This window comes from Leptodactylus fuscus, chromosome 4, assembly GCF_031893055.1.
Source record: "Leptodactylus fuscus isolate aLepFus1 chromosome 4, aLepFus1.hap2, whole genome shotgun sequence".
NCBI lineage: Eukaryota > Metazoa > Chordata > Amphibia > Anura > Leptodactylidae > Leptodactylus > Leptodactylus fuscus.
The window spans coordinates 28025179-28036966 of NC_134268.1; the positions used below are offsets into that span (position 1 = coordinate 28025179).

Genomic DNA, 11788 nt, shown 5'->3' on the forward strand with positions numbered 1-11788 from the left:
GTGCGGGAAAAATACAGGCAGCGGACAAGGTGCAATTTCCAAAATGGTTCGAGTTTAGGAAACTGTAGCATGTCAATTACACATATGGAAACAACAGCGACTTCCCTATAGGTATATAACGGAACCTTTTCTGTTTTTTTTTTTTTTACTGTGGCCCAATATGTGGTGCCTTAGCCTTAAAGGGAATCTGTCAGAAGGAAAATCGCTATATAACTAATAACAGTAACTTGTAGAGAAGCTTCTACACTTTCCAATAATGCTTTACTCTGCATTGCAGCTCCTAGATTTTATTTCTATGCAAATTATATGAAAAGAGTTTTAGGGGCGTTTTTTCTCCTTCCACATTAGATATTTGCCTCTAACTGCAGACAAAGTACGAGAGGTCATTCAAGTAACTAAAAGAGGCGCTGGGCAGCAGTTAGTGGCGGTTATCTACTGCAGGGAGTGAATACTTGGCAGGAGAGGACACGCCCCTAAAGCTCTTTTCAGCTAATTTGCATAGGTATAAAATCCTGATTTTCATGAAAATGAAGCTGCAACGAAGAATAAGAAAGACATCTTTGGAAAGCATAGAAGCCGTTCTACAAGATACTGTCATTGATGCTGACAAACTCACTTTAAGGCTTAGGCCCCATTCACACAGGGCCGCGTATTTTGGTCCCGATTTTGACGCAGGAAGCCACGTCAGAATAGGACCAAAATGCGCCTGCACGACTTCCGACAGTCGCGGCTTCCTGCTCCGGCCCAATGAATGGGCCTAGTCCGGAGGGTGCTGCCACAAGGCGGACACCGGGGCTAAAACCGCCTGAGGAAAGGACAGCTCGCTTCTTTTTTCCGCTAGCGGAAAAGAGAACGCTACCGGTCTGCACAGACCTCTATGCAGGATTCAGCACCAAAATCCGTCCCTCTTGCCCCATGTGAACAAGCCCTTAGCCCCACATAGCGCTGTAGGAAAAACAGTGCACTGCATTTTTTCCCCCACAGACCATAACCATGTTTTTCCCCATATAAATTTTTTACGTTTTTTCATCTGGATCGTGTGAATCTAGCCTAAGACTGTGGGAGTGTGCGTGCAGTCAGTACCTATTCAAGTAATAGGGGCGGCACAGCAATTCCCCAAAACCACCGCCATACTGTGGACAGGGCTGCGGCGCCATCATGTCTGAACTCACCCCTAAGTAGATTACCAAATTTTATAGTTTTCCATTTTTTCAAACTAATATGAATAAAATATATAATAATAATAATAATAATAATAATAATAATAATAATAAATGACCAAAAAGTCATTGGAAACAAATCAGGAACCTCGACCGTATTTCTGGGGACACATCAGGAAATTCAGAAACAACAAGAGGAGACACAAGGCAGCTGCTAAAGGTAACCAATCAGAAAGATGCTTTCATTTTAACAGATTGGTTGCTACTGATGACCGCTTCACTTCTTTGGTGCTTTTTAGACATCTCTGCCATAGACTGCCAGCCTATGCCACTCCCCATCACCTGTGGCTGTGGAGAACAAGGAGGCCTCCATCACAGGAGAGAGTCTTCCAATCTAGAGGAAGGGTAATGTGGACAAGCCAATGACAACCAATCAGCTTGAGCCTTTCATTTTGAAAAGGGCATGTGATGCAAGAGAGCTGGAATCTGATTGGTTGCCGTGTACTCTCTACTCCAGGCTTATGGAGATCAACCAATCACATCAATTCTTACGTAGTCTAACGTTGCTTTGAAAAATGTACGCTCTAATATGATTGGCTGCTACACAATAAGCTTGTAAAAGGTGGTGGTGGGCGACACACAGGTGTCATGTGACTTTACTAGAGACAGTTGTCACGTGCTCACACCGCTTAGGTCCCCACTAGTCTTTAGACAGGAGGCCCATTGAAGTGTCTGCCTGTCAGCACTGCACTGATCTGTCACACATGAGGGTGACACCAGCGGACAACACCGCGCAGCGCCCGATAACAATGTACTATAGAAGTGCGCGCTACCACACATATGACGCTCATTATACAGAATACAGTCAGATATTATCATTACCTCTCTGTACTTACTACAAGCCGGACGGGGATGATTGGTGGGAGATATAGCCGGGACGTGACGTCTGACGTCACGAGGTCTCAATGTCAGCTACGGAAGGACGTACTGTACGTGCTGCGTCATCGCGGGATTAGAGGAGGCAGGGAGAGGGCGGAGCGGAGCGTTGTCATGGACACGTCTATAGCGATTTGTGAAAGTTACGACGTGCTGGAAAGTAAAGCGGTGCCGCGAGCTCCATGACCAGAGAGGTGTATGGGATGTGTGATAATGGAGAGATACATAGAGATACAATGGAGAGATACATAGAGATACAATGGAGAGATACATAGAGATACAATGGAGAGATACATAGAGATACAATGGAGAGATACATAGAGATACAATGGAGAGATACATAGAGAGGAGGCGGCTAGAGAAGAGATAGATATGGGAAGATAAAAGATACATCCTAGCCTACTACTATTATTATATCCTACTAATCCTCCTACTAACTATATATATGTGTATATATATATATATATATATATATATATATATAACTAGCTGGTACCCGCGACTTCGTCTGCGGTGATTGTAGCAGTGGGTATATACAGGCGCGGGTAAGGTTTTCGTACTGTGTATAAGGTATGGGATATGAAATGTAACTTTGTATCTTGTTTTCGCTGTAATTCAGAGAATACATGAGACTTTTGTGTTGCAGTTACTTTGTATTAGAGCTGCTATATATACGGTGTTGTGAGAAACTTTACATAGTGACTTTGGGACAGAAGTATTTGAAGTTAACCCTTTCCCGCCGATGGCATTTTGTGATTTTCGTTTTTGACTCCCCTCCTTCTAAACCCCATAACTTTTTTATTTCTCCGCTCCCAGAGCCATATGAGGTCTTAATTTTTCTTGGGACAAATTTTTCTTCATGATGCCACCATTATTTATTCTATATAATGTACTGGGAAGCAGGGAAAAAATTCAGAATGGGGTGGATTTGAAGAAAAAATGCATTTCTGCGACATTCTTACGGGCTTTGGTTTTACGGCGTTCACTGTGCAGCCAAAATGACATGTCCCCTGTATTCTGTGTTTCGTTACGATTCCGGGGATACCAAATTTATATGGTTTTATTTACATTTTGACCCCTTAAAAAAAATCCAAAACTGTGTTAAAAAATTATTTTTTGAAAACTCGCCATATTCCGACAGCCGTAACTTTTTTTATACGTGCGTGTACGGGGATGTATAGGGCGTCTTTTTTTGCGGGGTCAGGTGTACTTTGTAGTTCTACCATTTTTGGGAAATGTTATTGCTTTGATCACTTTTTATTCAAATTTTTATCAGAATCAAAACAGTGAAAAAATGGCGGTTTGGCACTTTTGACCATTTTTCCCGCTACGGCGTTTACCGAACAGGAAAAATATTTGTATAACTTTGTAGAGCGGGCGATTTAGGACGCGCGGATACCTAACATGTATGTATTTCACAGTTTTTAACTACTTTTATATGTGTTCTAGGGAAAGGGGGGTGATTTGAATTTTTAATCCTTTTTATTTATTTTTTTATATTTTTTTTACTTTTTTTAAACTTTTTTTTTTACATTTATTAGACCGCCTAGGGGTATTGACATGGGTGGGTGGTGTCGCGGATTGTCAGAGTGGTGGGGGCAAACATGGCTGCTCCGGAGCGTTAAAGAGCGCCTCCTAGAGAATCATTAAGGTGAGGGGCAAAGTGGTAAAGTATATGTATATGAGATTGTGTGGGGTTAGGGGCGAGGCTGCAGAGGGCAATATGAATTTTGTGGCTTGCTATGGTCCAAAGTGTGTGAGATTGCAGAGATGGTGGTGTGAGTTTGGGTTTTGTGGGGGTCCTGGCACAAACGTATGTGCGCTATTGTGACGAAAAGTAGCCTATTGTTTAATCGAGTGTAATAACTATGTTTGTGGAAAATTTCAGCCAAATCGGTGGAGCGGTTTTTGCGTGATTGACCGCCGAACATCCAAAGGGTCCTGGGAAAAACGTATGTGCGCTATTGTGACGAAAAGTAGCCTATTGCGCAATCGAGTGTAGGGACTATGTTTGTGGAATATTTCAGCCAAATCGGGGTCCAAAGTGTGTGAGATTGCAGAGATAGTGGTGTGAGTTTGGGTTTTGTGGGGGTCCTGGGAAAAACGTATGTGCGCTATTGTGACAAAAAGTAGCCTATTGTTTAATTGGGTGTATTAACTATGTTTGTGGAAAATTTCAGCCAAATTGGTGGAGCGGTTTTTCCGTGATTGAGGAACAAACATCCGAACATGCAAACATCCAAACACACAAACCCACAAACTTTCACATTTATAATATTAATAGGATTATAATCCTCCCTATATATAATATAATTATTATTATCCTATCCTACTAATATTATAAAGGTGAAAGTTTGTGTGTTTGGTCCTTAATCACACTCAAACAGCTGAATGGATTTCTTTGAAATTTCACACACACCTAAATGGGCTACTTTGTTTGTGTCTCACTCACCCCAAATCACCACTGCGATTCTCAAAAGTTGTCTCCTGCTCCGCTGTCGGCCCGGGCATGACGTCAGCACAGGTAGTGACACGCAACTCCTATTGGTGCATGGTGGTGTGTGGGCAGGATAGAGAGCCAGCACAGCGGCCCCATAGGTTTGCGCCGAATTGTGGGCATGGCCAGCGCGCCAGTACACTTTGCTGAACATGGCGGCTGGCCACATGTTGCGGAACACCGCTGAAATGCTGGCTGGCCACACATTGCCTCATGCCGGCGTAGCATGCAGCAGCGGAACCAGGCTGATCGTGCGGGGGGGGGGGGCGGAGGAGCAGCAGCGGGGCCGTGGCCTCCCGCCCCATGATGCTGTGGGAGGGGCCTGCGGCGGCTGAGTCCATTCTGTACATGTATTTTCATATTATCTGATCTGCTCCAAGCAGTGCTGACACTGGATGGGAAAACACCTGTAATCCAAATTGGCAGTTTGCCAGTTTTAAACATGACGGGAAAAAGAAAGGAAGCCAGAAGTCAAAAGAGTTCTCTTCAAGCGGAGCTCAGGAGGAGTGAGCAAGCTAGGCGTCAAGCGGCTCTTAGAGCACCCGGAGCAGGCAGATCAACGACGCCAACAACACACTCATTATATGGCGTCCCAGTGAGCTGCTGAGATGCCGGAACAATCTAAGGCACGTTGCGAGAAACAAGTTCAGCGGCAGGCCAGCTTGAGAGCTGCCGAAACGCCGGAGTAGGCGGATCATTGACATCAACAACACGCTTATTGTATGGCGTCCCAGCGAGCCGCTGAGATGCTGGAACAATCACATGCTGAATATAGGCGGATCATCAATGCCAACAAAACGCAGACAAAGTCGCGCGTAGATGTTATGTAATGCTCCACAGTGGCCCCACACAGTATAATGCTCCACAGTGGTTCCCACACAGTATAATGTTCCACAGTGGTCCCCACGCAGTATAATTCTCCACAGTGGTATCCTACAGTATAATGCTCCACAGTGGCACCCTACAGTATAATGCTGCACAGTGGCACCCTACAGTATAATGCTCCATAGTGGTCCACACACAGTATAATGTTCCATACTGGCCCCAGACAGTATGATGCTCCACAGAGGCGCTCCACAGTGGTTCCCACGCAGTATAGTGCTGCACAGAGTCTTCCGAAAAGTATAATGCTCCACAGTGGCACCACACAGTATAATGCTCCACAGTGACCCCCACATAGTATAATGTTCCACAGTGGCCCCACACTGTATAATACACTCTACATTGGCTCCAGACAGCAATGCCCCACAGAGCATGTATTTTTTATGTTAAGCCGCTACCTATTATACTATTGTAAAAGTTAGCGGACGATAATTTTCCCACCTGTCCATGTTCCTGTCAGGCCACTTCACTATCACCTCCAGGCACACAATACCAGACACTGAAGAATGCAAGGATGTTGTACGTCATGTCCTGGCGTTCTTCATCGCCATGACATAGGTGCAATGCTGCGTAGAGGTGGTCTGTTATTGATATAACAGACACAGATAGTGCCCCCTCCATTCGCATCCACCGCAACGTTAAGAACAAGATGGCAGCTTTCTTCCTGGTTGGATTTCATCACATGCAGCAATTGGACCATGTGGCCTTACCCTAAGGTCCTATTCAGAATTCAGTGTTTTACATCAGGGTTTTGTGTCCGCAAAGGTCGAGTGTAGGATATGTTTCATCCATGATGCCATGAGTGAAAACTGGACCACTCACGGAAGGAAACCCTATGTTACCCATGACTTTCATGGACTTGTAGAATTCAATGGCAAAACAGACCAAAGCAGGGAATATGTGTGTGGAAAAAAATGGACATCTACATACACCCAGTGACCATGGACTGTCAGTGAAAGAATCCATGTGCCTGACATGGAAACAAACCCATTCAAATGAACTGAACCAAGATGAGTTTCATATGGCTGAATTTGGTAAATATTTTGGCCAAGTTTACCAGCCAGAATGCAACTTAGCTGAACTGAACTCAGGCTGAATTCACATATGCGAATTTTCTCTCCACTGGTTTCGGAATAAAAACGGCGAACACCTAGCGGACTCCATTGTAGTCTATGGGGTCTACAGTCAACTGCTGTTTTGGCGGCCGAGCTCTCCATTGTTTGGATTCCCTGGTGGACACAACGATGGAGTTCACATGACCTGGGCCCAGGATGTTAAAAGCAGCTTATATATGGACCAAGTTTCCAACCGAGATAGCAAATAGATGCTTATAGGAGGAGGGCCAAGTATTGCACCCTCTCTATTATTTCCATATGCCATATTAGGACATAAGGACACCCCTTTAAAGGGATCCTATCATTGGATACCCTTTTTTTGCGATAACTCGTAGGAATAGCCTTAAGAACGGCTATTCTTCTCCTACCTCTAGACGTCTTCTCCGCGCATTCGTTCGGTAGAAATCCGGGTTTTCTTTGGTATGCAAATGAGTTCTCTCGCAGCACTGGAGGCAGTTCCCAGTACTGGGGTGTCCCCAATAATGCCAAAAAAATTCTCCTGTGCCGCCTCCATCTTCTTCTGGAATGCGCTCTCCTTGTGTCTTCTTCCGTCCTGGGTTTCAATTTTCTAGGCCTCGGGCAGTGCCGACCAGGGGTGAACCTGCCCCTTTCGCCACCCGAGGCGAACGACAGAAAGCCCCCCCCCCCCCCCCCGGAGGGGGCGGAGCGGACGGGGCTAAGTGGAGGGGCAGGGCTTAGCGGCGTTTGCAGGCATGGAGAGGACCTGCTCTCTGCCTGAGCGTGAGGGGAGGCTGCTGGAGCAGCGCTGCTCCAGTGGCCTCCCCAATCCACTGCTCGGTGCTAAGCCAGTCCAGGCTTAGGTAAGCAAAAATGCCGCCCTCCCTGGGGCTCTGGCATAGTGCCGCCTGAAGCGGTCGCTTCAGGTCGCCTCATGGGAGGTGCGGAGCTGGTGCCGACTGTGCATGCCCGGGCCACAAGAAAATGGCTGCTTACACCAGCTTACTGAGTAAGTGGCCACAAGAAAATGGCCGTGTACATCAGCTTACTGTGTAAGCGACCATTTTCTTGTGGCCCGAGCATGCACAGTCGGCTCTGCCCGAGACCTAGAAGATTGAAACCTAGGACAGAAGAAGACGCAGGTAGAGGGCGTTCCAGAAGAAGGTGGAAGTGTCGATGGAGAGTTCTCTCGCAGTATTGGGGACGCCCCCAGTGCTGTTTGAGCGCTGAGGACTGCCTCCAGTGCTGCAAGAGAATTAATTTGCATACTGAAGAAAACCGGGATTTCTACCGAACGGCGGTGCGGAGAAGACATCTAAAGGTAGCAGAAGAATGGCCTTTCTTAAGGCTACTCCTACGTGTGATTGAGAAAAAAAGGGATTCCAATGACAGGATCCCTTTAATACCCCATATACTAAAGAAATCAAGCCCTACAGCAATATAGAACCTATGTTGGTTTTTTTTTTACTTATTTCTAGAGCTGAATTTCGTCAACGTTTGCGATATCAGAATAAAGTGAACGTAACAGATTCTCACTTTATTGCCATTTACCCGTTAAATATGTTTATTAAACAGGACCACATATGAAAGCCTATAAAACGCCTCCTCTCCATAGTATAAGAACACCGCCAGCCACGTATAAAGCATATGTTACCGTTTACTGTAAATGTACTTCTAACCTCTTTATTAGATTTCTAATCTTTATGTAGTTGGCCACCGTGCCAGAGTTCTGTCTTGAAGTCCAAAATGTGTGTGAATATAGCCATTGTTTATTGATTTTACTGGAAACAATTCATAGCCATCAGACCTCTATTGGTTCCAAACATGTGTTCGGGCAGAAATATTAGTTTAGAAATATTTGTTTACTTTATTTGAGGTTTGACATCATCTTTATAGAATAGCCAATACAAGGTGCAATATATAAGAATTATTGCAAAATCTTCAAAATCTCCACGTTCGGCGATATATTATCCTGACACTGAGCTGTCAGGCCTTATTTGTCTATAAGACTTGACCCATAAAGACATGTGAGTTTTGCAATTAAGACAATGGGGAGGGGGGGTGGATCTGACTTTTCTAGCCAAAGCTGATCAAGTGCTCAGACATGCGGCCATTTTGGTGTAGTTCACTATAGAACAGCATACTGAGCAATATGCTGAGTTCTATAGTGAGCTACAACAATACCGCTCTGAACGGAGTGGAACGGGGCATGCCCGAGAATTGCAGCAGCGCGATCTGGCAGGGAGAACATTTTTTTTTTTTTTGCTAGACTCGAGTATAAGCCGAGGGGGGCTTTTTCAGCACAAAAACTGTGCTTATACTCGAGTATATACGGTGTATATACAGTATATAACTATATACACTCACCGGCCACTTTATTAGGTACACCATGCTAGTAACGGGTTGGACCCCCTTTTGCCTTCAGAACTGCCTCAATTCTTCGTGGCATAGATACAACAAGGTGCTGGAAGCATTCCTCAGAGATTTTGGTCCATATTGACATGATGGCATCACACAGTTGCCGCAGATTTGTCAGCTGCACATCCATGATGCGAATCTCCCGTTCCACCACATCCCAAAGATGCTCCTCTATTGGATTGAGATCTGGTGACTGTGGAGGCCATTGGAGTACAGTGAACTCATTGTCATGTTCAAGAAACCAGTCTGAGAGGATTCCAGCTTTATGACATGGCATTGCATTATCCTGCTGAAAGTAGCCATCAGATGTTGGGTACATTGTGGTCATAAAGGGATGGACATGGTCAGCAACAATACTCAGGTAGGCTTTGGCGTTGCAACGATGCTCAATTGGTACCAAGGGGCCCAAAGAGTGCCAAGAAAATATTCCCCACACCATGACGCCACCACCACCAGCCTGAACCGTTGATACAAGGCAGGATGGATCCATGCTTTCATGTTGTTGACGCCAAATTCTGACCCTACCATCCGAATGTCGCAGCAGAAATCGAGACTCATCAGACCAGGCAACGTTTTTCCAATCTTCAATTGTCCAATTTCGATGAGCTTGTGCAAATTGTAGCCTCAGTTTCCTGTTCTTAGCTGAAAGGAGTGGCACCCGGTGTGGTCTTCTGCTGCTGTAGCCCATCTGCCTCAAAGTTCGACGTACTGTGCGGCGTTCAGAGATGCTCTTCTGGCTACCTTGGTTGTAACGGGCGGCTATTTGAGTCACTGTTGCCTTTCTATCAGCTCGAACCAGTCTGGCCATTCTCCTCTGACCTCTGGCATCAACAACGCATTTCCGCCCACAGAACTGCCGCTCACTGGATGTTTTTTCTTTTTCGGACCATTCTCTGTAAACCCTAGAGATGGTTATACGTGAAAATCCCAGTAGATCAGCAGTTTCTGAAATACTCAGACCAGCCCTTCTGGCACCAACAACCATGCCACGTTCAAAGGCACTCAAATCACCTTTCTTCCCCATACTGATGCTCGGTTTGAACTGCAGGAGATTGTCTTGACCATGTCTACATGCCTAAATGCACTGAGTTGCTGCCATGTGATTGGCTGATTAGAAATTAAGTGTTAACGAGCAGTTGGACAGGTGTACCTAATAAAGTGGCCGGTGAGTGTATACTGCTTGAACTAAGCAAATTGATTATACTATAATGTGTGCAGTGACAATACTATCTCCATAGTGGCTGCTACACAACCCACAGCCACCATATCGGCCCACAACCTTAGAGGGCCCAGTCGCTCCCCTGCGGCTCTTTATTTTTTCAATAGGCTGTTACTGTCTGGAATACACCAGCAGGGAACGGCCCCTATTTACTCACTGATCCTCACTCTTGCCGACGGCCACCTCCACTTCCTCTTCACCCCTCCAGGGGGCCCCCTCATGCGTCAGGACTTCGCTGACACTATTCATCACAACGCTTGGGGCCTCCTAGAGGCTACACTGGGCAGGAGTGGGTTTGGTAAGTAGGGCCCATGGTACTTAGAGTATTTGTTGGGTGAACTTTGTAAGATTTATCTCACGAGGCTCGACTAGTGGTTTCATCTAAACTGCTGTTATTATACTGTGGGGTCTCTTCAGATTATAATGAGCGGAGGCCCAGGGGAGGTGAGTAAAATAAAAAACAGTGTAATTCACCTCTCCTGGACTTTGGTGCCGGCTTCTAGGCTTCTTCAATGATGTCACAGACTGCTGAGGCTTGTAAGGGCCCCTTCACATGGCGTAAGCACTCGGCTCATTCCGAGCCGTACACGCAAGCGCTTCTAAACACTTCCCTTTCACTTCAATGGGAGCGCGCGTAAAGGCGGCTTTACGCGCACTCCCATTGAAGTGAATGGGACGTGTTTAGAAGTGTTCGCGTATACGGCTCGAAATGAGCCGAGCGCTTACGCTGTGTGAAGGGGCCCTAATTGGGAACCCAATATTTCTGCAATCCTGGAGGCCAGGAAAGGAGGTGCTATGGGACCCAGTCTATGCTAGTTATGCCCCTGTATGTATGCATATCTTATAATGGTAAAAATTAGAAAGTACAAGTGCTATTCCTTTGCAGGCGGGTAGATACACAAGGCTCCGAATTGCCTAGGACATGAAATGAATGTCCCTCTTTCTATAAATCTATATTAAATTTCTATTCAATTAACACAAAGTCTAAATGCACCTATCATTAGGCAGCAGTGTGAATATGGGCCAACTAAAAAGGACTGCAGTATGACGGCTGAATTACTGCACAGGTTATTGGCTTTTGCAGATAAACACAAAAGCAGGCGTCCTGACATGTTGTTCACTCTATACGTCCATTCTTCATCACTCCAGATCGTTTCAATTAGCTTCATATACAGAGTAAGGACGTTACAGAATATTTAGGTATTCCTCATATCAAATAACTGCACATCCAAGCCACAATAAATTAAATTAGGACTTTGATGATAGCAAACATCATAATGCATCTTTGTTTGCCAAGGCCAGCCTAATAAAAATTGACAATCTTCTCACAGATATCACATGTCCTGCAGATGCTGCGATTAGAACAGACAGATATAAGGATTGGATCCAACCAAAATGCCGGAGGCGTCAGAAAGGTGAGAAAACGTAACTCGTGTATGTGAATGTATAAGCGAGGGAGAGATGTGGGAATATAGCAAAAAACTAGGACTTGTGAAAGATGGAGCCTGTCAGCAAGAATATTGCTTATAAGTGATACCCACCGTCCTGTAGGGCAGTTCACACAGATAAGCCTACAGTCACACAGTAACATCAGGGCCCCTTC

The 11788-nt window shown here is 45.4% G+C and overlaps 1 protein-coding gene across 2 annotated transcripts in view; it reads right to left on the reverse strand.

Annotated features, from left to right (window-relative positions):
- Nucleotides 1–2133, reverse strand: part of EMC2 (ER membrane protein complex subunit 2) — a 57096-nt gene extending 54963 nt beyond the window's left edge. The window contains exon 1 of one of the 2 annotated variants that reach the window (XM_075270280.1): nt 2057–2133. The gene's annotated coding sequence lies outside the window, so the exon portion shown is untranslated. Of the gene's footprint in view, nt 1–2042 lie in introns of both variants that reach the window. The other variant, XM_075270279.1, reaches the window with a different exon arrangement.
- Between the last annotated feature and the right edge of the window lie 9655 nt (nt 2134–11788).